Below are 22551 nucleotides of genomic sequence, written 5' to 3' on the forward strand. Positions count from 1 at the left end.
GTGGTCAAAATAAGTAAAACCTTTCTGACAATTTGTTGCTGATACAAATTTGTGCTTAAAAATGCTTAAGCAGCATCAACAAGAAAAAGACATACTGCAGAGTACATAGCAGAAAGCGATAATGATGTTGAATACCATTTATGGTTGGCGAGGCAATGCACTCTCCCAGTTCTCAAGGGATAAAACTAGGATGGTTAAAAAGAAATCAATGGATCTCCTATAGAAGAATTACAGTTCTTTTTGGCTACCATCATTGCAGCCAGAGGAGGAAAAGAAATAGATCTCACTATAAAAAAAGAGACATTGAAAACATACTTGAAAAATTATTATGGTCATAATGAATCCTTAAAAGGACACATATAACATGATAGAAGCTGGTTTGATATGCACCAGGATTTGAAGAAGTTGCAGCTGGCATTTGATAGATTCTTTAAATGGTTCCCTGTGGCAGCTGGCCATGATCATTTTGTATTCATGTTTTATTTATTTGTTACATTTATATTCTGCCTTTTTTCCAAGGAGCTCCAAACAGTGTACATAACTCTTTTTCATGGTTGCAACAGCCTTGCAAAGTAGGTCAAGGCTTGCTACTGCTAACATTCCCAGATATTTTTTTTGGCGGGGGATACAATGTGTGGGGACAACTTTGCTGGATAAAGGACCTCATTTTCAGCCCTGGAATTCTCCAGGGGCCACACAGACTACCAGCAATGCCAAAAGATGGAGGAAAACAAACAACTGAAGTGGCTTGATGCCCCCTGTTGGTTTTGAAAATTGTTTTTAAAAATGTCTAACAATATGCAAGGTCATGGTGGTCTACTCACGGATGCTTTCAGAAAAGGAAATTTGCTGTCCCTCTTTTCACAGAAAAAAAGATTATCTAATATTGCTGAGGCTTTTTCATGCTAAAAGATTATAGCACTGCAACCCCACTTTATGTGTCATGGGGTTGTCATAATTGTCCACTATTACCAGGGACAAAATGTGGAACAAATTCTAGACCAAACTGTAGGACAACTGCAGGACAAAACTCAGCCCAAAATGTAGGACATTTGAGAAAAATTGAGGACCTTAAATGTCCTACATTTTGGGCTGAGTTTTTAGGCTGCAAACCGGCGGCTGGGCGGCGGGCGGCGGGAGCTCTCTGGATGAGAATTCTAAATGCCCCTCATTAATCTGCCAATCCCAGGAATTCATAGAATGGAACCATGGCAGTTAAAGTGGAATAAGACCATTATAATTATATAATGTGAATGGGCCCCTGGATTGGATAAACAGGCCTCGGAGCCACATATGGGTCCCAGAGCTGCTTTTTGCCAACCCTGAATTTTAGGTATATTCAGGGATACACACACACACACACACACATATTACACACATAGTTAGTACATCTTGCATACTCTGGATCTGCACGGCAGGAATAATCCAGTTTGACACCACTTTAACTGCCATGGCTCAAGGCTATGGAATGGTAGAGTGCTGCAGCACCAGAGCGGAGCTACCGTTCCCAGAATTCCACAGCCTTGAGCCATGACAGTTAAAATGGTGTCAAACTGGATTATTCCTGAAGTGTGGATCCAACCTTTGTCAGTTACATATGAGGATAAGCATGTGATGAAATCAAAGCTTTACCAAAGCAGAGCCAAAATACAAAAAGGCCCAGGTCTCATGGAAACAACTATACAGTACAAAGAAGTCTAGCTCGGAAACAGAGCCCAGTTGGCAGCTTAGAAACAACAATATACAGGCCAAAAAAGCAAAAATCCTTAGGAATTCTATTTTAATAAGGCACTGTTTAGTTCTGTCCCAAAATTAGTTCCATTGATTCCAGTGTCATTGATTGCTAGGTAATTGCATATTAGATGGCATCTGCATTGTACAATGCTGCCAGAAAGCTTGAGAACAGGGATGAGCCAGGAAATGCATAAGGCACATTTGTCCTCTGTGGGACCGTCAAGGATTCTGTATCACACCCATTTTTTTCTTATATGTTCTTCTACGCCCCCACAGAATGAGTGGGCAAGTTTGCTATGGTTTGAGGGCAATTTAAGCCCAAGAATAATTTGTGCAACTTTGAGAGTTTGTGATAATGCCACGATGGGACCAACATGGTGTAGTGGTTTGAGCATTTGACTATGGAGACCAGAGTTCGATTCCCACTTGACCATGAAGGCCATTGGGTGAACTTGAGCAAGTCACATGCTCTCAGCCTAAGGGGAAGGCAATGGCAAACCTCCTCTGAATAAATCTTGCCAAGAAAACTCCATGGTAGTTTCACCTTAGGGTTGCCATAAGTTGGAAACAGCTTGAAGACACACAACACACACAAATGATGGGACCACTTACTTTAGGGACTCCTGGGCTGATAGCTTTCTCCCTCCCTCCCTCCCTCCCTCCTTCCTCACCAATTTTCTATGTTATATGCATAAATAGATGAGCTTCTACAAGTGGGTGAACAAAAGAAATACTTGTAAAAAAAACCCAAAGGCTGGAGATATAGGGGGTCATACTTAAGTCAGTTTATTAGCAGAAAAATCCTTTTATACAGTGGTGCCTCGGGTTACGAAATTAATTCGTTCCGCGGCTAATTTCGTAACCCGAAAAACCTTCGTAAGCCGAATTGCCATAGGCGCTAATGGGGAAAAAAGCCGCGGCTCTGCCGCGGCTCCATTTAAACAGCGCCGGAGTTTTTTCGTAACCCGAAAAAACCTTCGTAACCCGAAACAATAAATCCCTATGGGATTTTTTCGTATCCCGAAAAATTCGTAACCTGGGTATTTCGTATCCCGAGGTACCACTGTACTTATGTTAATCATAACTGCTTAAACAGAAAGAATATATTTATTTTCCTCTGGTGATACTGACAAAGGCTGTATGTATCAGTGCAACTCCTCTTTGCTGGAAAAAATGACAGTGAATACACTTCAGGTTCTAAAGGCTGATTCCTATAAAGCAATTTACAGTGCAAGCTTTTGGAGGCCACAATTATTCACTCCTCTGGGTGGCAAAAAGAAACCAGGTTTTCAGAAGCAAGAAACACACCTGCTTATTTGTCCATCAGCATGGTTAAATTTTACAGATTTCTGACACAATCTCTCTCTTTCTCTCTCTCCTCTCTTGCACACAGAGGATCTTCCCTATGATTGTAGTTTCATTGCCAGTTGTGTAACTTAGAATTAACCCATTTGTTCCCTGCTGCTGGGAGAAGGTGCATTACCTGTCAAATATTTTTCTATTTCTCACAGAGAGCAGGCTGGATACACCGCTGAGTAGACTCCATGTCAGTAAATCAGCAACTACTCATATATCACACTGGTCATTAGTGGAAGATCATTCTGGACCTTTGCCCACTGCACCTTGCTATGCCAGAAGAAGGGCTATAAAACCCTAGGCTCTGTCAGCCATTGTCATTTAGGTGAGAATTTATCTGGTCTTGGGGTGCCCTCTCACTGGATTATTATGAATAATGAATGAGACTCTATGCCACATTGAAACATTAATAAGACTGAGAGAAATTCTGTGGAACAAGGAAAATGCCACACTGTCTGGGCTGGCAAATTCACAAATGAGAGTGAAGTTCCCCATGATTCAGATAAGCAAGGGCCTCATTTTGTAAACACACACACACACACACACACACACATATAATATTAGAGTTGTAGTGTTGTTGGCTCTGCCCGTAGATACTTGCTACCAAATTACTTCTACATCGGAGGCTCTTTTCTTTTGTATCCTCTAATAAAATAATTCTAACTCTAAGAGCCCATTCACGCATTCACCAATCCCGTTTTTTTCATTCATAGGGGTCATTCATTCACACAAGCAGCAGAATGCTTGAGCAAATGTATCACTGCCACAGCAACTCTGTTAGTCTCTAACACTCCAAAATGAACTCTGAGATTATATGAGTGAAGGAAGCCGACATGAAAGAACTATAGGAATGACAACTACACAAGAGCGTGAATATATTTTTCAAGATAGTTTATTTGTTTCTCCCTCTTCCTCCAAGACACTCAGAACAGTGTGTGTGTTTCCCCTATTTTTCATCAGAATAGCCTTGAGAATTCACGACAAGTTGCTATTCAGTAACATTCATGGCTAGGGAGTTTGGAGAAGTTGTGTTTGCGGACAACATCTCCCAGAATCTTCCAGCCAACATATCTTGTTCACTGAGACCCGGTACAAACGGTTATGAAGCACCCTGGTAGAGCTGATTCTCGGGTTAGGGAGTGTGCACCAACCACAAGCTCTGGAACCCTAGTCCACATGGAAGATGCCATCATGGCGGCCTCCAGTCCATATGGGGGCCGCCATGATGACGCCACTGCTGTACAGCAACCAGACGTCGCTGGCAAGAAGTGGCATCATGGTGGCGCCCCTTCCTTTTGCGATGCTGCCAAAAAGAAGCTGCTCTATACAGCTTCTTTTTGGCAGTGTGTCAGTGTTGCAGCTTGTGGATGCTGCAGCACTGACATGGGGCTTTCAGGGCGGCTTCTAGTCACCCGTTGTACTGCCCCTGAGTAGTAAAAACAAAACCGTTTCCCAATCTATGATTAATCAAGGAAATTAACCTGCATATATATTCACACACTGCTACCCTTAGTAGTCATGCTTGTACTGTGAAGTTTTTATCCTTTTTGCAATGTATTGCCATCATTTGATTCCACCATTCCAATCACTTCTTGGCCTTTTGGCTAAGATCAAGTGTGATTCCACCGGTTCCCTCCCAGTTATGTGAGTAGTAGTAGGAGTGATTCAAGGTAAGCAGAGGAATGGTTGGAAACCTAATCTAGTGTAGTTTTGTGAGTGCTGGACTAGGATTCCAGAAGGCCAGGTTTTGAACCCCGTCTTGGCCATTGAAACCCACTGGGTGACTTTGGGCAAGTCATACTCTTTCAGTTTCAGAGGAAGGCCAGGTCAAATCTTGCCAGGAAAACCCTTTGAATGGGTTGCAATAAGTCAAAGTTGATGTGAAGGCACATAACAACAAATGAGTGACTGTTACTACCACCTTACTGTATCCTAACCCATCTTCTCCCTAGCATAAATGGATGTCCTTTTCTACTGCCAACCTTTCCCTTCTTTTTCTTGTCCCTTCCCTTGCTGTACTTTTGATATCAGGCAAAAGCAAAACAAGGAATGTGACCAAACAAAAATGCCAAGCTTTGGTCAATAATAAGTAAACAATGAAAGGTTTGCACAGCTCAGATGGTTTCTTCTTTACCAAGTTGTAGCCTTTCACATCCACGTGCCTCTAATCCCACCATGATATCAGGGTGCTTTGTGAACAGGCAGGAAGAGCACATCATAGGAACTATAATGAAAAAATGTACAAGGGAGGGTTCTAAGGTACCATGATCTCCATCCATTCTGCCATGGTAGGTCAAGGTGTGCACAGCAAGAACACTGGAAATCGATCTAGCCAAGACAGAAAGAAAGCCAGGCACAAAGTAAAGACCAAAGGAGGGTCTGGCAGCTGAATAAACACCCACCTTCTCTATTCCCCACCTTCTTTTTAAAAGCCCTCAAGAAGTAGTGATACAACAAACCCTGTGGATAAAATGGATTCATATGGGATAGAGCTAAAATCATTCTTGAAGTATGAGAAGTAATTTTATTTGAGACATGAATCATTTGAAGAGAAAATGAAAATGGAGTCTGAACCGAGAATGGAGCTCAAAAGGTATATTTGATACAAAAAAGTGCCCATATAAATTTGCTCTGTATCTCTTCAGTCCATATCTGGCTTGGGGATTTGGGGAGTTATAATCGAAAAACTTTTTCCACATCTTCGGTAAACAAGGATTTGAAAAACAGTCTTCTCAGTCTATTGTGGTGTAATTGTCTGAGTGTTGAACTATGGTTCTGGAGACCAGGATCTGAATCTTAACTCAGTCACAGAAACCCACTGGGTAACTGTGGCCAAGTCACATGCTTTCGGGTTCAGAAGAAGGCAAAGGCAAACCCCCCTCTGAATAGGGTTGCCATAATTCCCTTCCACAAAACCGGGACAAAATGTAGGACATGATATAGCACAAAATGTAGATCAAATGTAGGACAAATTGTAGGACGTTCAAGAAAAATGGAGGACAAAAACATTAATTAAAAACTGTATAAATTCATGCTACTCACTCATGCTCAATACAATATTAAGTTAATATGCTAATTTTATCTTTTCCAGCATAAAAAAATGATGATCTTGGCAGAAAGGTGTGGCATAATGTAGGTGGGTGATTGCTATGGGAGAAGAAGAGCAAGAGGAAACCAGACCACTGGTAATTGGACCTTTTCGGAAAGAGCCTGCAGGTTTGCAGACATATGCCCATGAGGCCTAGCAACTTGCCTAGCAACTTTAAATGAAGTCACTTCACACAATTATCTCAAGTTATAGCAAACACATTGCTTCCCAGCATGCCTCCCAACAACACTTCTCTTAGGTGATAAGAAAAGTTTCACACTTTGGGGCAATCAAATTATCATATGATAAGTGTGGCTTGTGAACTCTCCCCGTGACTCTCAGGAAACAGATTTGTAGTGTGATTGACCAATATGTCAAGCATATATTTCAGTCCACTTTTCAAAGAAAGGGAATAAATTCCTTTTGTAAACCTGGATTTTTGAGTAGAAATTGTGCCACAATTGTGGGGAAGTTTCAGTGGATTTTAAGAACTGACATTAATTAGCAATACTGCACTGAGCCATAGGAAACAGAAAGTAGATAAAAATGGAGTGGCCTAAGAGTGCTAAGTAGGCTGTAGGCCTTAGGCAATGGATTCTGCTAAGGATGAAAGAAAGCAATATTCAAAGTGCTAAAAACAATGTGCAATTAGACCTATGATTTTTAGGCTGCAAACTTATATCCACTTACTTGGAAGTAAACTCCACTAAACTCGGTAGTACAGAGTAGAGTTTTATAGACTTGAGCTGTTAATTCCCTAGATTATCTATGCATTTAGAAGCCCTTCAGGGCTTAAATGGTAGGATATTACAGGGGGAATTATCATTCCCTTCTCTGTTCTCCACATATAATATAAACAGGATAATAAGATAATATTGAGGAGGTGATATATTTCTGTTCCTATGCACTGGGGGATTTAAAAATACATTTTAGGTAGGATCCACTGCCTGACTCCAGGGCTTTGCCACAAGGCATTTTAGGTTGTCTCTGGCTCTTCTGACTCAGTGGGAGTCAGAAAAACATCTTCTATTGTGAGGAAAATATTGCTTTGGTTCAGATTACTACAGGGAAACAGAGTATTAATACCAATAATTTCAGTCTTCATTTTTCAAGAAGAGGTATACACTCATTGGACATCCCTTGAGGGCTGGTTCACTTGTGTGAAGCAGACACAGAACTCTCTCAGCCTAAGACTATATATGCTGTATGTGTTCCAGTTTCCTGTGCACTGGTGTTTGAGTGACGTAAGCTACAGTACATGGCATGAGTCTTGACTGTTAAAGATACACATAGGCCCTCAAACACGTAGTGAACAGGAGCTATGCTAGCTGTACAAGATCTAATCCAGGAGCAACATTCAATGTGGTTATTTGTAGCCCTTAAGAGAAAAAATTAGTAATGCCTCTTGGCCAAAGGTATGGATATGATATTTGTGCATAAATAACTTAGGCCAAAACCCTGCATGCATGGGCTTTGGTGTGTAACTTTATCACTCCAGAGCTATGTCATTGATGCAATACACAACCATATAAGAAAACTGTGATAATGCACAATGGGACATCACACAAGGTGTATCATTGTGCAACAGAAACTTAAACCACTTAACAGGGCATCACAAAAGGTGGGGACATTTTTCTGGCCAGGCGCAAGGCACCCATGGTGTTCATTGCCCTTTTGTCTAGATTACCAATGCCTTGTGGCTCTATTGGGCTCCATTGCTCTCAAGGGCAACCTGTCCCACAAAGCAATGGGATCCATGCTCCCAAAAGCAGTTTGTCTCACAATGTTCATACAGTGAACTTTGGGCAACAGCCACATTGCTCACGCTGCGTGTACACTCATCCTGATGGCAGAGCCATAAAAATGCTCTCCTCTTGAGAATATGACCATTGTTCAATGTCACAATTCTAAACTGTGTGATTTTAAGTTGGTTTACGACACTGAAAAGTCCCAAAAGGAATGGGAAATCCCAAAAGCCAGCATGTAAACATCTGTTGGGATTAATGCTGCAACTAAGTGCTGAAAGCCACCAAATTTGTTCCCTGGAGATGATGTAGAAGATTCCTGAAAGCTACAATTCCAACATTGTTGGTATCTCCATCTTCTACAGTCAGGGTAGGCAACCAAGTGCTCTCCATATGTTTTGGACTGCAATTCCCATACACTTCAGCCAGCATAGTCAATGTCCAAGACTGATAGGAAGTGTAGTACAATAACTTCTAGGGGGTGCCAGGCTGCCTAAAACAGCCCAAGTTCCTGAGTGAGTAGGATTCATTCTCCTGTAGACAGTGACAGCTGAATTTATTTCAGTACAATCCATCAGGGACAAATTTAAATAACCAAGATTTTTTCAAAAGTATTTGGAAAGGTTTGGGTAGTAATCCCTCATCCCTTTCTGTGTTGTTTTCCCTCAGCTCTCTGACTTCTCTCCAGACACATTCAGTGCTGATATTTTCTCTTAACAACATCAAGAAGACCCCCAAATCTGAACTGCAATGCGTTTAACAACAAGCCACAATAATAGTTGTTGTTTTGCTTGTTCTCACTTTTGCTGGCTTCAGTCACTCTGTGAAGTCTCAGCTCCCCAGTCTTCTGCCTTGGGCTAATAGTTTGTAATAAAACTCACTCTCTAAAATGACAAATATAAATGGGGAAAGAATGTCGTAAAAGAGAAAGATGAAAACATCTCCCCCCCCCCTTCCAATTCCATCCTCTTACGTCTCTCTCTGGGGTCTGCTGATTTATCAAGGAACTAGCAAGGCATGCCTGTAACTACCTCAGTGTTGTTCTGTTCTAGCTACCACTTGCTCTTTCCAGCACTACTGAGGTACCATACATCAAAAGAGACTGACTTCAGAACAATGCCGTGTCGATGTTGGGAATCGATATGAGAAAACAAGTCATTTCACAGAGCACCACCACAGACCCACTCCTCTACATAACTTATTAACTATATATGTGCAAGTGTGCATTTCTCTCTCTGTGTATCACAATTTTAAATATTACCTGAATCTGCTTTTATGCTGATCCTATGAGTGTGCTTTACAATGGGATAGCAGAATGAGGACTCACAAGGCCTGAGTGTCACAGCAGGGGTTTTGATTTTGCCACCCCTTTGGGCTTCCCTAGTTAAAATTTTTAAAGTAGTGTGTATGGGGATGAAGATAATTGACTTTGGAGTAGTATAGAGCTATCCCTCTTGCAGTGCAAATCAACCTGGCATGGCTTGGTTTTGAATTCAGATCCATTAGCTTTACCAAAGACCTACTCTTTTTGCAGATGAAAAATGCTAGAACTGATATGGATCAATACAGGTTCCTGTTTTTTTGGGGGGAGACTTTTCTGGGTAGTGTATATGGAGACTGTCACAATGAACACCTAAATTTAAATATGTACCATTACACCACAGGTGTGTTACCTCTGCAGTTTCAGAGCTAAGCTTAAAGACTTCCCCTCATGTTCACCATTTCATTAATAAGTTGCAAAGTTGGGGTTATTTCAGGGGTTTCTAGGGCAAGCCAAAAAAAGAAAAAGAAAAAAAAAAGAGGCAAAACAACCATAAACTTACTGGTAGCAGCCCTGGTACTTCTAGGAGTCATAGTGTGAGGATAGGAAATGTTGCAAATTTGATGTTCTCATTATTTGTCCTTGGGCACATAAGCACCTTCTGTTAATTTTCATGGCAAAAACATGGAGCGGGGTGTTATCAGTACGCTGATGACACCCAGATATATTTTTCCATGTTTCGGTCTGCAGCTTCGACTTCAGATGGTATCTCTCCTCTCAATGAATGTCTTAAGGTGGTAATAGACTGGATAAGGAAAAATAGACTAAAACTGAATCCAGACAAAATGGAGGTACTCACAGTTGGGGCTCCTACTCCAGGTATTGGGATATATCAACTGGTCTTAGATGGGGTCACACTCCCCTCAAAGGACTGTGTTCACAGTCTGGGGGTGCTTCTAGACACATCATTTCAGATGACAAATCAGGTAAATGTGATAGTCAGGAGTGCTTGTTATCAGCTTCGGCTGATAAGCCAGCTGCGCCCTTTCCTTGAACTGTGTGTGTGTGTGTGTGTGTGTGTGTGTGTGTGTGTAAACTGTGGTACATGCACTAGTAACCTCCCGACTTGACTTCTGCAATGCGCTCTACATGGGGCTAACCTTGTGCTCAGACTGGAAACTTCAGTTAGTTCAGAATATGGCAGCCAGCTTGGTCACTGGAAAAACTAGGAGTGACCATATAACACCTATCTTAAAATCACTCCACAGGCTGCCCATTGGTTTCTGGGCACAGTACAAGATGTTGGTTATGACCTTTAAAGCCTTACATGGCTTGGGTCTAATCTACTTATGGGACCGCCTCCTTCTGTATAATCCACTCCCACCCTCAGGTCCTCTGGAAAGAAGTTGTTACAACTAGTGAAAACCAGAACAACTATGATGACCCAGAGGACCTTGTCTGCAACTGCTCCCAAACTATGGAACAGCCTGTCGGACGAGATCTGTCATATTGCAAGCTTGGACAGACAGATCTCTTCCGACAGGCCTTTCTGGAATAGTTTTCAGCCACCCATTGAATTGACTATTGTGCAGTCTATCCCATTGAAGATTTCGCACCCCGCCCTTCTGATTTTAGTTGACTTAATTAATCTTTTTTAGTATGAATCTTTTAAATGTATTTGTGATTTAATTGTTATTTTAAGGGGGGTAGAATTTGGGATTATTGTGTATTGTTATTTTATTATGTATTGGCCTAGTTGGAGTAGGTGGGATATAAATAAAAGATTATTATTATTATTATTATTATTATTATTATTATTATTATTATGTAGAACTGAACGGATTCAAATGCTGTTATTGTTGTGTGCTTTCCAGTCAACTTTGACATATGGCAACCCAGTCAGAGGAGTTTCTTAGCAAGAAAGCGAGGGTTTGTCCTTGTCTTCTTTGAGGCTGGAGTGTACGTTGCCCAAGGTTTTCCAATGAATCTTCATGGCTGAGTATAGAGCCAAACTTGGTATTTAGACTCCTAATCTTACTCTTCAACGACTACACTTCACTAGCTCAAATTCAAAATACAGAAGGGCATTTAGTCTTTTATATCTCAATGTCAATTCCTTTGGCTCTCTCAGAACTGAGATGTTGTGGGATACCTTTGAAAGATCACCTGCATTTTATGTTTTCCATTTTCTTTCTGATGTGAGATTATTTTAGAAGTTGTAGCTAAGTTGCTAAGAATAATAAGCTGAGAAAATTTTATCCAAAAAACTTTCTTGTTCTTTTATTGTCTGTGTCAATTGAGATATTGAATCTATGTTCTCAACATTACCTCTGATGCACAAATCTTCTGATGAAGCCTGTTGGTGGGTTCGATAAATTGACAAGAAGCACCATTTACACTTTGAAAGGATTCTTGATGAGGATGCCTGATAGCTGTGAGTACCATCATGAAGCTGGAGTGAAGGAAATGTTTCTTGCCTTTCTCTAAGGCACTCCTCCCCAGCCTTGTGGCTCCCTATGGGGTTTTCCTCTTTTTAACTCCAGTGTGGAAAATTCACCTGGCTGTAGTGAATTAAAATGAGAAAATGGAAGAAAATAGGACTTTCTGACAGAGTGCATGGAAGAATTCAACTCCGTATCACATTACAGCATTGAGATGGAAAGGAAAAAGCTCCTACCAGCCTAATTAGGTTCGGTCTGCTATGAAGCTCACAGGTTGTATGTACTAAAGCAATAAGTAACATGATATATTCTCTCCACCATGAGTTCTTAGCTGCTTCAACACAGATTGCAGCTAGGATGTTTGTATGTGTGTGTGTGTTGTACTATATTTTCTGTTGTTGCTAGAGGCCCTGAAAAATCTCAGATAATGAAAATCTCTATTCAATACTGCCTGCTGGGCATTTAACAAGGGTTCTTGTAAGAGGACCTGGTACAAGTACGTACATGAATGAAAAGTGCAGGGGCCAACACAGCATCACAGGCTGCCAAGTAGCCAACTGAAGGTAGCCTGAGACAAACAGGAACAAGTAGACAATGACTCCTAGTGCCTCAAGGCATTGCTTCAAAAGGTGTCAACACCAATTAAATTGTAAAGGCTCTGTCAGCTTCTGAAAAACTTAGCCAGACAGGGACAAGACAGGACAGAATCAAAGCACGGTTTTGTGTATTTCACAGTACATGAATGGCTTTGTGATCCTGATGAAATCCTCTAAAAACCAGGGCTGTACTTGAATGTGAAAGAGAGCTGAATCTAAACAGCAAGAAGGATAGTTTCTCTCCCTGCCGCTCCCCAGCTCTCTTTCCCTCTAAGTGAAAACTTGGTGGAACTTTTCCCTGGAAATCAACAAGCATAAATATAAGTAGCAGGTTGCGGAGGGGGGGGGCGTGGAATACCCAAATTTGGTGAAGGTGGACATCCATGTAAGAATGCCAAAGTATACAAAAGTCAGGTCAACTCCAGAGGTACATTCTTGATTACTGGCATACATTTTTAATGTGGGGTAGTTGTTTCAGCTAAAGAAAATTAATTATAGCAGCAGCTTTGACAGACTACAGCCCACTTGTTCAGGAAAGAGGCATTGGAGTTTTCATCCCCAAAAGCTTGTGCTGGACAGAAAAAAGAAAAGAAAGGTCAGTATTTAAGATTCTACAACATTCATTCTTTTTATAGTTGCAAACATCTAAATGTTATTGTCATCGTTCACAGGTGTTCTCCTGAAGAGTACAGAATATTTACTGGTTTTCAGGTGCTCACACAGTTCATCCAGTTTTGTAAGCACTCACTACATTTTGATCATGGACCAGCATAGTATGTATTATGTCCTGTGGTCAAGACCCAGTTTGATGCTGGTGGAATACAATATAAAGCTCCACTAGTGGACTTATGACTTTATCACACCTGCCTGCTGTCCTGCCAGAATCCTTCTACTTTAAGAATGGAAGCATATCAGTTTGGCATTATGTATTTTCTTCCTTTTCTCTCCAATAATGTCTTGGCAATCCATGGTCATGTGATCTCTCTTCTGCATGGCTGCCATAACCCTGCCTTCCTGCCCTATGCCCTACCCAGTGTACCTTTTTGGGTTTTATTATTTTTAATTTTACCACAATTGGCAATATGATGGAACAAAAAGAAAGCAAAGAAAAGAAACAGGAAAAAAAAACAACAACGCCTGATTCAGATGAGCGAGGGGAGGAAAAGGTGAGAGGAGCAGAATGACATCCACACATACCATATGATTGCCTAAGAAGTGGAATTGCAGTGGAAGGGACCTATTACATGGAAATACATGGTGGAAAAGCAGCACAATCAGGAATCATTGATGGGTTAACAAAAAGGAGTATTCCAGAAATGTACAGAATACAAAGCAGCAGCAGGATGGATATGACATTGTGTGATAAGTAATGACTAAAGACGTTTTTATCCTGCTGAAGTTCTGTTTTGTAGCCTATGTGATAAAACGTGCCATGAAACCCTTATGATAGGTTTGCCCTAGGTTCACCATACGTTGGATACAACTTGAAGGCACACAGCACATGTATGTACTCTGGAAGTCTAGGAGGGTGACAGCCACAGGTAAGACAACAGTTCAAAGGAGCTCTTCCAATCTCCAGCCATTTGGGTTAGGGGACAGAGCTCTACCCAGGTGCCATTTCACTTTTGTTGTTCTCTCTGGGGAAAATATTGCACAAGTAGGTATTGGAAACCTCCTGGGGAAATATCTAGTAAAAGATTGTGACTAGTGTAACCCTCAGTTAATGCTAGCATATGGTACCAAAAGGACTGATGGGACATTGAGGACAATGCTTCTTCTTCCAATAAAACAGAGAAATAAGAGAACTAGGGGGAAATGCTTTCTTCATATGTTCTCAGTTCAGATACCCTGTAATTCTTGGAGGAGAGATAAATTAAGTGGTTAAAAGCTGATAGCCTGATCATTTCCTAAACAAAGAAGTCAGCAAAGAAACAGAGGCAGCTCTTTGCATTGGTCCATCTAGCTCTATGTAATCAACACTGTCTGAAGTAGCTCTTCCAAGTTGGATTTTTTCCAGCCTGACATTAAGTCATTTATGGATCATCCTTGTTCAGTTATCATTGTTGGCCAGTATTGAAAATAAGTGTCCTTCATTGCTTTCCCCTTTTTTCAGTTTGAAATTCCAGTAAAGAGCCTGTTTCCTTAAGAGGAGAAGAAACAAAGCATATATTGCTTTTAATTTTGAAATGCATCTCCCCACACCCCTGTTCATCTCACATGGACCAGCAGATATCATTGTCTGGTGAGCCTATAATGGAGCAAATGTTTTGTCTGTAGAAAGTCCCTGGATGCAAGCCTGTTAAAGCAACTCCAGAAGCAGACCTTGTTAAAGCGAGGCAACATATGATGACATGCATTTTGTGGGACATCTACAGAATAAGTGAGTCATGAGCATATGGTATGAGGCAAAGGTGTAGTGTGCTTGTTTCATGCTCTGAGCCAACTATCTATAAAGGTGAACTGAGATAACGTTCCCGTGTGGGTTAGTTGTGGAGTAATCGTTGTGGAGTAGGCGTGGCATAGCTGATGACATAGAGAGAAAAGTTGGAGCATGTTATTTGTATATACTTGCTTTTTTTATACAAAGTAACTGAAGATAAAACTTTCAGATCTCTTGGAAAAGCCACTATGTCTCTAAGTCTTATTTTGTTTGTAAAAAGCAGGTCAGAGCACTGCCAATACTGATAGTTGGTTATTTTTGGTTTTTAGAACTCTGCTACTCTGCTTCAGAATTGTTTGGCTGCATCTGAGTTGGTTCATCCTCAGATTGTGCTGGTAGTTGCTCACCCCCTCGCCAGAAGACCTTTGGCTGAGAGGCAGGAGAGCGTCATCAAATCTGGGGAAACTTTCCTCCAGCATGGCTCATTGGACTATTTTGGACTCCAGTTATGCCTAAGAAATGGTCACACTGGCTATGGTTAATGGGGACTGCAGGCCAAAACACCTACAGGTTAAGGAAGGCTGGTAGTGAAAACAGTAAAAAACAGCTTCAGTTATTAGAAATTTGATTTCAACAAAACTTGATGTCAAACACTTAGTACTTAACATCTGTGTCTTACGTTACTGTAATCTTCTCCAATGTGGGTTGCTGCTGCTACTGTGTGACTTCAAATCATTTCTGACTTTGGGTGAACCAAAGGTGATTCTGTCATGGGATTTTGTTGGCAAGATTTGTTCAGAGGGAGTTTGCCATTGCCTTCCTCAGAAGCCGAGGGAGTGTGCCTTGCCAAGCTCATCCAGTGTGTTTCCATGGCTGAATGGGGATTCAAACTTTGGTCTCCTAGAGTCATAGTCCAACACTGAAACCACTATACAACGCTAGCTCCCTCTCCAATATTGTACTCTCCAGATGTGTTTGTTTTCATCATTCCTGGCTATTGGCTGTGCTAGCTGAGGATAATGGAAGTGGCAGGTCAAAATATCTGGATGGACAGAGGTGGGGGAGGCCAGCTTTAGAGAGCTTAATTTCCTAACAACAGCCTTCCAAGGTAGGTGAATATTTTCAAATTCATAAAAGGTCAAATATAGCAGCTCTCTGTTTTTCTCTAATTTTACATTCCACGGAAGAATCTCAAATATTTTGTCAAAGCTTTAGATCTTACCCTAGTTAGCATCCTAGAGGCACTATCATAATATGAATTAATAATATATGTACCACTTCCTTCTGAGCTTAATAACAAGCAAGCATTTCAAAGTCATTCATCACTGCATTAGGGGTTCTCTGTTGGCAGAAAGCTTTGTTGTAGAGGTTTGTTTTATTCTGCTAATAAGTCTGCATAAATCTGAACACATAACATCTGTATCTAAAAGCCACGTTCCTGTCAACTAGAATTATGACAGTGTGACAAAAATTAAAAATTTAAATCTTGGTTTTGTTTTAGGAGAAAGGGTTGGGATCCAAAAGCATAATGTGTGTAGGATATACAGTCCTCCCTCCATTCTTGCAGTCTTCAGACTCGCATTCCTCGCTTATGTGCGAGGGACAAATGGAGGAGGAATGAATGGAGTGCATGCCCATGGCACATGCCTGTGCTCCCTCTGCATGCCCACACCTATATTCAAGCCAATTGGGCTTGGATATAAACAAAACTTCGTTTTCACGAGGGGGGCCGGAACGGATCCCCGTAAAAAAGGAGGGGTGACTAGTGAGTTTTAAAAAAATGCTTTTGTTTGAAAATGAAACTTGTAGAATGCAAGCATAGATACGTAAGAATAGCCTTTCTCCTTTCCTCATGCCTAAAGGATCCAAGAAACTCCCATAACACAACACTCCATTCTTTGCACAGCTTGATTTTCTCAGTGCCAGACTGGACTTGCTTAGTGCCAGATTCAGTGCCAGACAGTGCAAGGCATTTGTCTTGACAGGCCACTGGGGAGGGAAAAACCCTCCACAACAGAGGGTTTCGGATCTTTCTGGAAGATCAAGAGCAAAAGGTGATTTTTTAAAAGAATGTTTGAGTATATAGTAGGTTCAGTGTTGAGCTGTCCAGATATCATCTGAACAGTTTGTATCTGAACTGGGCTTTGGGCCTTGTGTCATCTGGAGCCATCATAATGGGAATGGGGGGAAAGGCATTTTATTTGGCCTATGCAGACAGGGCAAACGTAGTCTCATCTACACCACAGAAATAAAGCAGTCTGACATAACTTTAACTGTCATGGCTCAGTGCTAAGGAATTCTGGGATTTGTACTTTTGTGAGATATTTAGCCTTCCCTGTTAGAGAGCTCTGGTGCCCCTTCAAACTACAAATTCCAGAATTCCATAGCATGGCAATTTCCATCTTGTCAGAAAAGCAGGGAGATTAATGGGGATGCACTCGGCCATTTTCCTGAAGCTGGATCCTCTGCAGGGATGTACACGGACCCCTGGAAATCTCTACAGATGCCCGTCAATGAATTCACCCAGAGGAAGTTAGCTGTATGCATCCCTGCCCATTCCTCTCTTTCTTCAACAACATGTAAATAGCCATGTTGCAGGGGTGATAGTGGTGATGGCTGCTTACATTTCAGGTTTTTCGGGGGTAGCATTGGGAGACATAGCTATGGAGGCATAGCTAAATGATAGATGTTCCTCTTGCAATGCAGGATGCTGAATGTAGTGTATAAATGTTGGAAATAAAACATTATTTTAAATAAAAAATGAAGAAAAGTTAGAAAGTTTTCTAAAAATAGGGGCATTCGTGTGTACATGAAACAACTCTTGGTTGAGATCCTAGATCATTGCAATGTAGTGTAAATAACTGTCAGCAGAGTTACTTTCTGCTTGAATCATGCAGTCCCTATACAGTAGTGCAACCCATGGGGATCTCTGCTAAATGCACATGGCTGAAACCCCATTGCACAATTGCAAAGAACAATGGGATGTAAATAGGTGCATATCCTTCATTGGGCCTTTGCACACTCCATAGTAGGGCCTCAGGCCTCATTATAAAGGCCCATTACAGATCGCTAACACCTTGTCTGATTCACATTAGAGTATGTTTCCTCATAGAAGCCTCTGCTTCCATCGCCATGTTGTCGTGTACCGGGACCATAAAATGAACCTATTATGAGGATTTCTGGGGCTGAGAGTATACGATTCACTCAAGGTTACCCAATGGGTTTCCATGGGCAAGCAGGGAATTGTACCTTGAGTTGTAGTCCAATGTTCAAACCACTCCAGCACACTGGCTCCTACAGCTGTTTCACAATGTCTAATAAAACCCCTCCACATACACAATGCAACCTATGCCTTTGTGTGTCACTAACTGGGTGCTGGCCATATTCTCCCATCTAGAAATGACTGCTTGATCAAGAGCTCTGTGTACTTGTGGTCTGTGGAAATTCTTTGCCCCTGTTTGTGGAAAGAGAAAGGGGAATAGGAGGCAGGATTATCACACCATATCCTTCCAGGGCAAGGACACATTTGCCAACACTTTCTCAGAGATAAAATATTGTATTAGCTTTATTTTACTTTATTTTTAAAAAAATGTTTATTTCTAGCAGAGGAAGCATACCAGTTTTTCCTAACGCTTTTTAGGAGATGTGTAGATACACCTTGATTGTCACTCTGGGGCATTCTGTGCATGTGCGGTGGTGGTGAAGACAGCACTCCCCTCCCAGAAGTGTTAAATGATGGGTTAACAGTCTGCAAACTAGCCTCCTTTTTCTAGATGGATGGTGTGGGGGAACCCCCAGGGGAAAAAAAAAAGCCTTTTGAGAAATATTGGCTCAGCTCTAGCCCTGATGACAGGCTGCTTGCTGCGTAGCACCATAATGTTCATCTTTATGCACACATGCAAATTTGTGTCAGGAATAACACCTTGCTCTGAGAGTGGACTTTTTGAGATTTGTGGAAGGCAGCAGAAACCTGAAGAATGAGGACCTTGGTATGTATATTTGTGAATGTGTACAGTAGCAAAAGTTTTTTTTTTATTTTTAAAAGGCTAAATTGGTCAAAAGAGAGACAGATGTCACAATACTGTCTTTTCTAGAGATGGTGAAAAAACACCCTTCCCCTTTGAAAAAACTGTTTGAAACTATGTGCTCACTTGTTTAAAATACTTCCCTCTAGTATAGGCTCCAGGAACTGTCATCTTGATTGTGGTTTCACACGTTCCACAATTAAGTTTTCTTGCTGTCAGTGACCTGGCATATTCTTTTTGCTCTTTTTAATCACATCACAGCAAAGGAAGAATGTCGGGCCATTTTTCATGTAAGTAGAATGGGGGGAGGGGGGGGAGGAGAGGAATGCTTAGGAAAACATATTGGTACTCTTGTTAATTCCTGCTTCAGTGCCGTCCATGATAGCGTCAACAAAAGGCCTTTTTAGCAAGCAGCATGAATTGGACCAGGGAAATACAACCCACTATTTTGTCTACGTGCCAACAATGCACTCCGCCCTGCCTGCAGAAAAGCAGCTATCATTTAGCATTGTATACACTACTACATCATTACTTGGAAAGAGTGGGAAGCAGGAGAAGGGGGAGGATGTGGAACATCCTCCTTTCAGCACAGATCATAATAGTCCCTTCTACACATTCCCTTGATTTTGTTTTCTTTTAAATAAAAAGAAAGGATTTAAATTTAAATTTCTTTTCATGTAACCCAAACATTGCTACGACTTGGTAACACTAATAGGAGATATGTCTGCTATTCATGCGTCTGTCTGTCTGTCTGTCTGTCTCTCTCTCTATCTATCTATAAACAGGAGTGTTCCTTAAGCTTCATTAAAAGGAAAATGGAGACTCTCGCTGGCCAGCCTGACTGTGACTCTCCATGGTTACCCGTCATTCAAAGACATCTAGCTCTGAGGAATGCTAATTGGTCCTGTTAAAGCAGTGGTAATTGAACTACAGAGACAGGCAGCAGAAGGAGCCTTGGCTGCAACACTGTCTGGCCTTTTCAGTGTTGTTCTGAAACACAGATGAAAAAGCAGAGAGCAAAAACTGCCTCTGGAAGGGTACTTTTTCAGTTGGGCGTCTGCGCTGGTTTGACAGAATTTGCCCTCTTGATAACTAGTCAGGCACAACTATCTTGCAGTTGGGGCTGAGAGAGAAAAAAAGCACACCACCAGAACTTATTTCCATCATTGGGGATTCTAGAATATATATAAAATATAGTCAGATATATTAAGCTAAGAACTACTGAGCAATCTAGAGGCTTTATACTGCCTGCCAGTTACAGAGAGCAAAACTGCTCACTATATCCAGGCATAGCTGTGCTGTCTATGTAGCAATGTACAATAACATCCCCAATCCACCACACAGTGATACCTTTATTGGGACAACAAAATACAAAAACAAAGGTTGTAAGCTTTCGAAGTTTCACTGGCTTTTTCATCAGGCAATGATGTTTAAAATTCTACAAGAGAAGGAAAAAAGACAATGCTAGTACCACTATTTAAGCATAGGACTTTGATATCATTTTAATTGGCATAGTTCCATCCTATGGAATTCTCCTCCCAAGACCTATAGGGCTGTAGTTCAAGGTAGGACCACATCAAACTACCAATCTCAGGATGCTATAAGATGGAGGCATAGCAATTAAAGTAATATTGGTGGCAGAGTGGTTAAATGCTGGTACTGCAGACACAACATTGTGAGCTCGATCCCAGAGGGCTCCAGGTTGACTTAGCCTTCCATCCTTTTGTAGGTTGGTAAAATGAGTACCCAGCTTGTTAGGGGCAATTGGCTTACGCATTGTAAACTGCCTAGAGAGTGCTTAGTTCACTATGAAGTGGTATAGGAATGTAAATGTTATTGCTGCTATTGCTACACTATGGACACACCTATGGTCCCCTCTGTGCCCAAAGAAACTCAGATAAGCATATATAGCAGGCCAGTAGGTGAGATACAACCTCTGATCTCTAAGCATCTGGCTTAAGACTTCCCACTGACTCCTTGGCAAAAATAGTGATACGAGGATCCAGACTATCTTTACTACACCAGCTACATCAACTATAACATATCCCTGGATTTGTTTTCAGGATTAGGAGACTGAGCTGGACAGAAAGTAGATTGGAATCTAGTGGTAGATCTCTGGTTGATTTGCACTGGCTCAGTGTTTCATGTCTCAAAAGGAATTAATGAGTGGTTTGCATAGTATTCAAAAGAAGCATACCTGGATTTTCCAGAGTACAAACCCAGAAACCCAGGTCAAAGTCTGTGCTGATTTACCTATATGATTCTGGTAGATAGACACCTAAGCCCTGCCTGGGTAGCACTGCCCATAATTGTTGCTTACCTGGTATATCTGTGGTATGGCTGGTATGTGCTTTTTTTCCTCACCAAGGAAGCACTGAGAATGTAAGTTAAGCAATACCAAGGTGTTTGTGTGTTTAAAAGGCAACTGAAGTCTATATAGCAAAATGACTCCTGACTTTGGGCTAAGAAAAGTCTACATGTAAGGCTGCGATCTTGTGCAGATGTGCTTTCATGGGGGGAAAGTGCTGCTGAATTCAGTGACACTTACTTCTGAGTAAATATGCATATAAGCAGGTTGCACATTTTGTGAGGTATGTTCCACAATGAAAAGTAGGTGGAAGAATTTGCACAGTGGCATTAGCCTTGAAAGCAACATGAAAGGTGGTGTGATTTTCATAAGGCTGCCCTTGAAAAACATTTGGGAGCTAAGGTTAATGAAATATGTGATGTGTTGGGTGTGCATTTTATAGATCATATAATGATGTTCTTTTAGAAATGGATATGGATATGGATATCTTGATGTACTGTACTTCCCAACTTAATTCAAGGTGCTGGTTTTGACCTACAAAGCCCTAATTGGCTTGGGGGCAATTTCTGAAAAAATCACCTCATCCCTAACAACAACAACAACAACAACAACAACAACAAATTTATTTATATCCCGCCTCTCTGTGTAACACAACCGGGGTGGCTTACATGTTAAAATATTCAATCCCGTATCCCAATAACCCACCCATCCCTAAAATACAATTAAAGTATAAGACTACACAATGAGCCTTTGCTGCACATGGCACCACCCCAAGAGGCTAGGGTGGTAGGTATGGATGACAGTGCCTTTCTGGTAACAGCACTCAGACTGTGGAATTTCCTCCCAAAGGAGGTCAGACTGGCCCTATCTTTTCTGAGAGTTTTCAGCAGGCAGCAAAAACTGTGTTATTTTGGCTGGACTTGGTCCTGAAAATTAGGAATGCCTGCTCTGGTTTTTTTTTTTAATGTCTATGACTTCAGCAATATTTTCAAATCTGAGTTTTTAGTTTGTTTAAAAAGGTGTTTCAGTCTTGTCTTTACCACTTTAAATGTGTTTATATATTGTGTATCACCTGGGGGGAGGCATGTGTGCGTGAGAGAAGGGATAGATACAAGCAAAAATGACTGATCAATAAACCAATCAATCAAGCAGTGCATTATGATTTGTCAGTCACTCAGATGTTCAGCTGTAAAGAAGTTTAAACAAAGATTCTGGATAAAGCTATTTTATATGATATCAGCTGACATCCTTCTTGAATACCTCTCATATTAGCTCTACTCAGCTATTCTGAATATGAGGAGAATCCACATATGGATGACATTCACTGCCCTATTGATTAGGCAGAGCTGAAATACACATAGCTTCTTTCTGCTTCATCTAGTATCCCAGGTACACACATATCTATATTCTGGATACAAGGAATGGATCAATGTGTGGAAGGTTGGGGGCATGGACAATGAAAGCAATCTCACCGCAAACTGATTTAGAACATATTAAAAACTATTCAGACTAATAAAATTAGGGTTGTTCAGCCTCTGCCATGCACAAGTAAAACACTCCTGTAAGATGCTCATCCACTTCTCTTTAAAGACTTTCAAAGAAGGAGAGTCCACCACC

Source organism: Sceloporus undulatus, chromosome 4 (genome assembly GCF_019175285.1).
Source record: "Sceloporus undulatus isolate JIND9_A2432 ecotype Alabama chromosome 4, SceUnd_v1.1, whole genome shotgun sequence".
NCBI classification, from domain to species: domain Eukaryota; kingdom Metazoa; phylum Chordata; class Lepidosauria; order Squamata; family Phrynosomatidae; genus Sceloporus; species Sceloporus undulatus.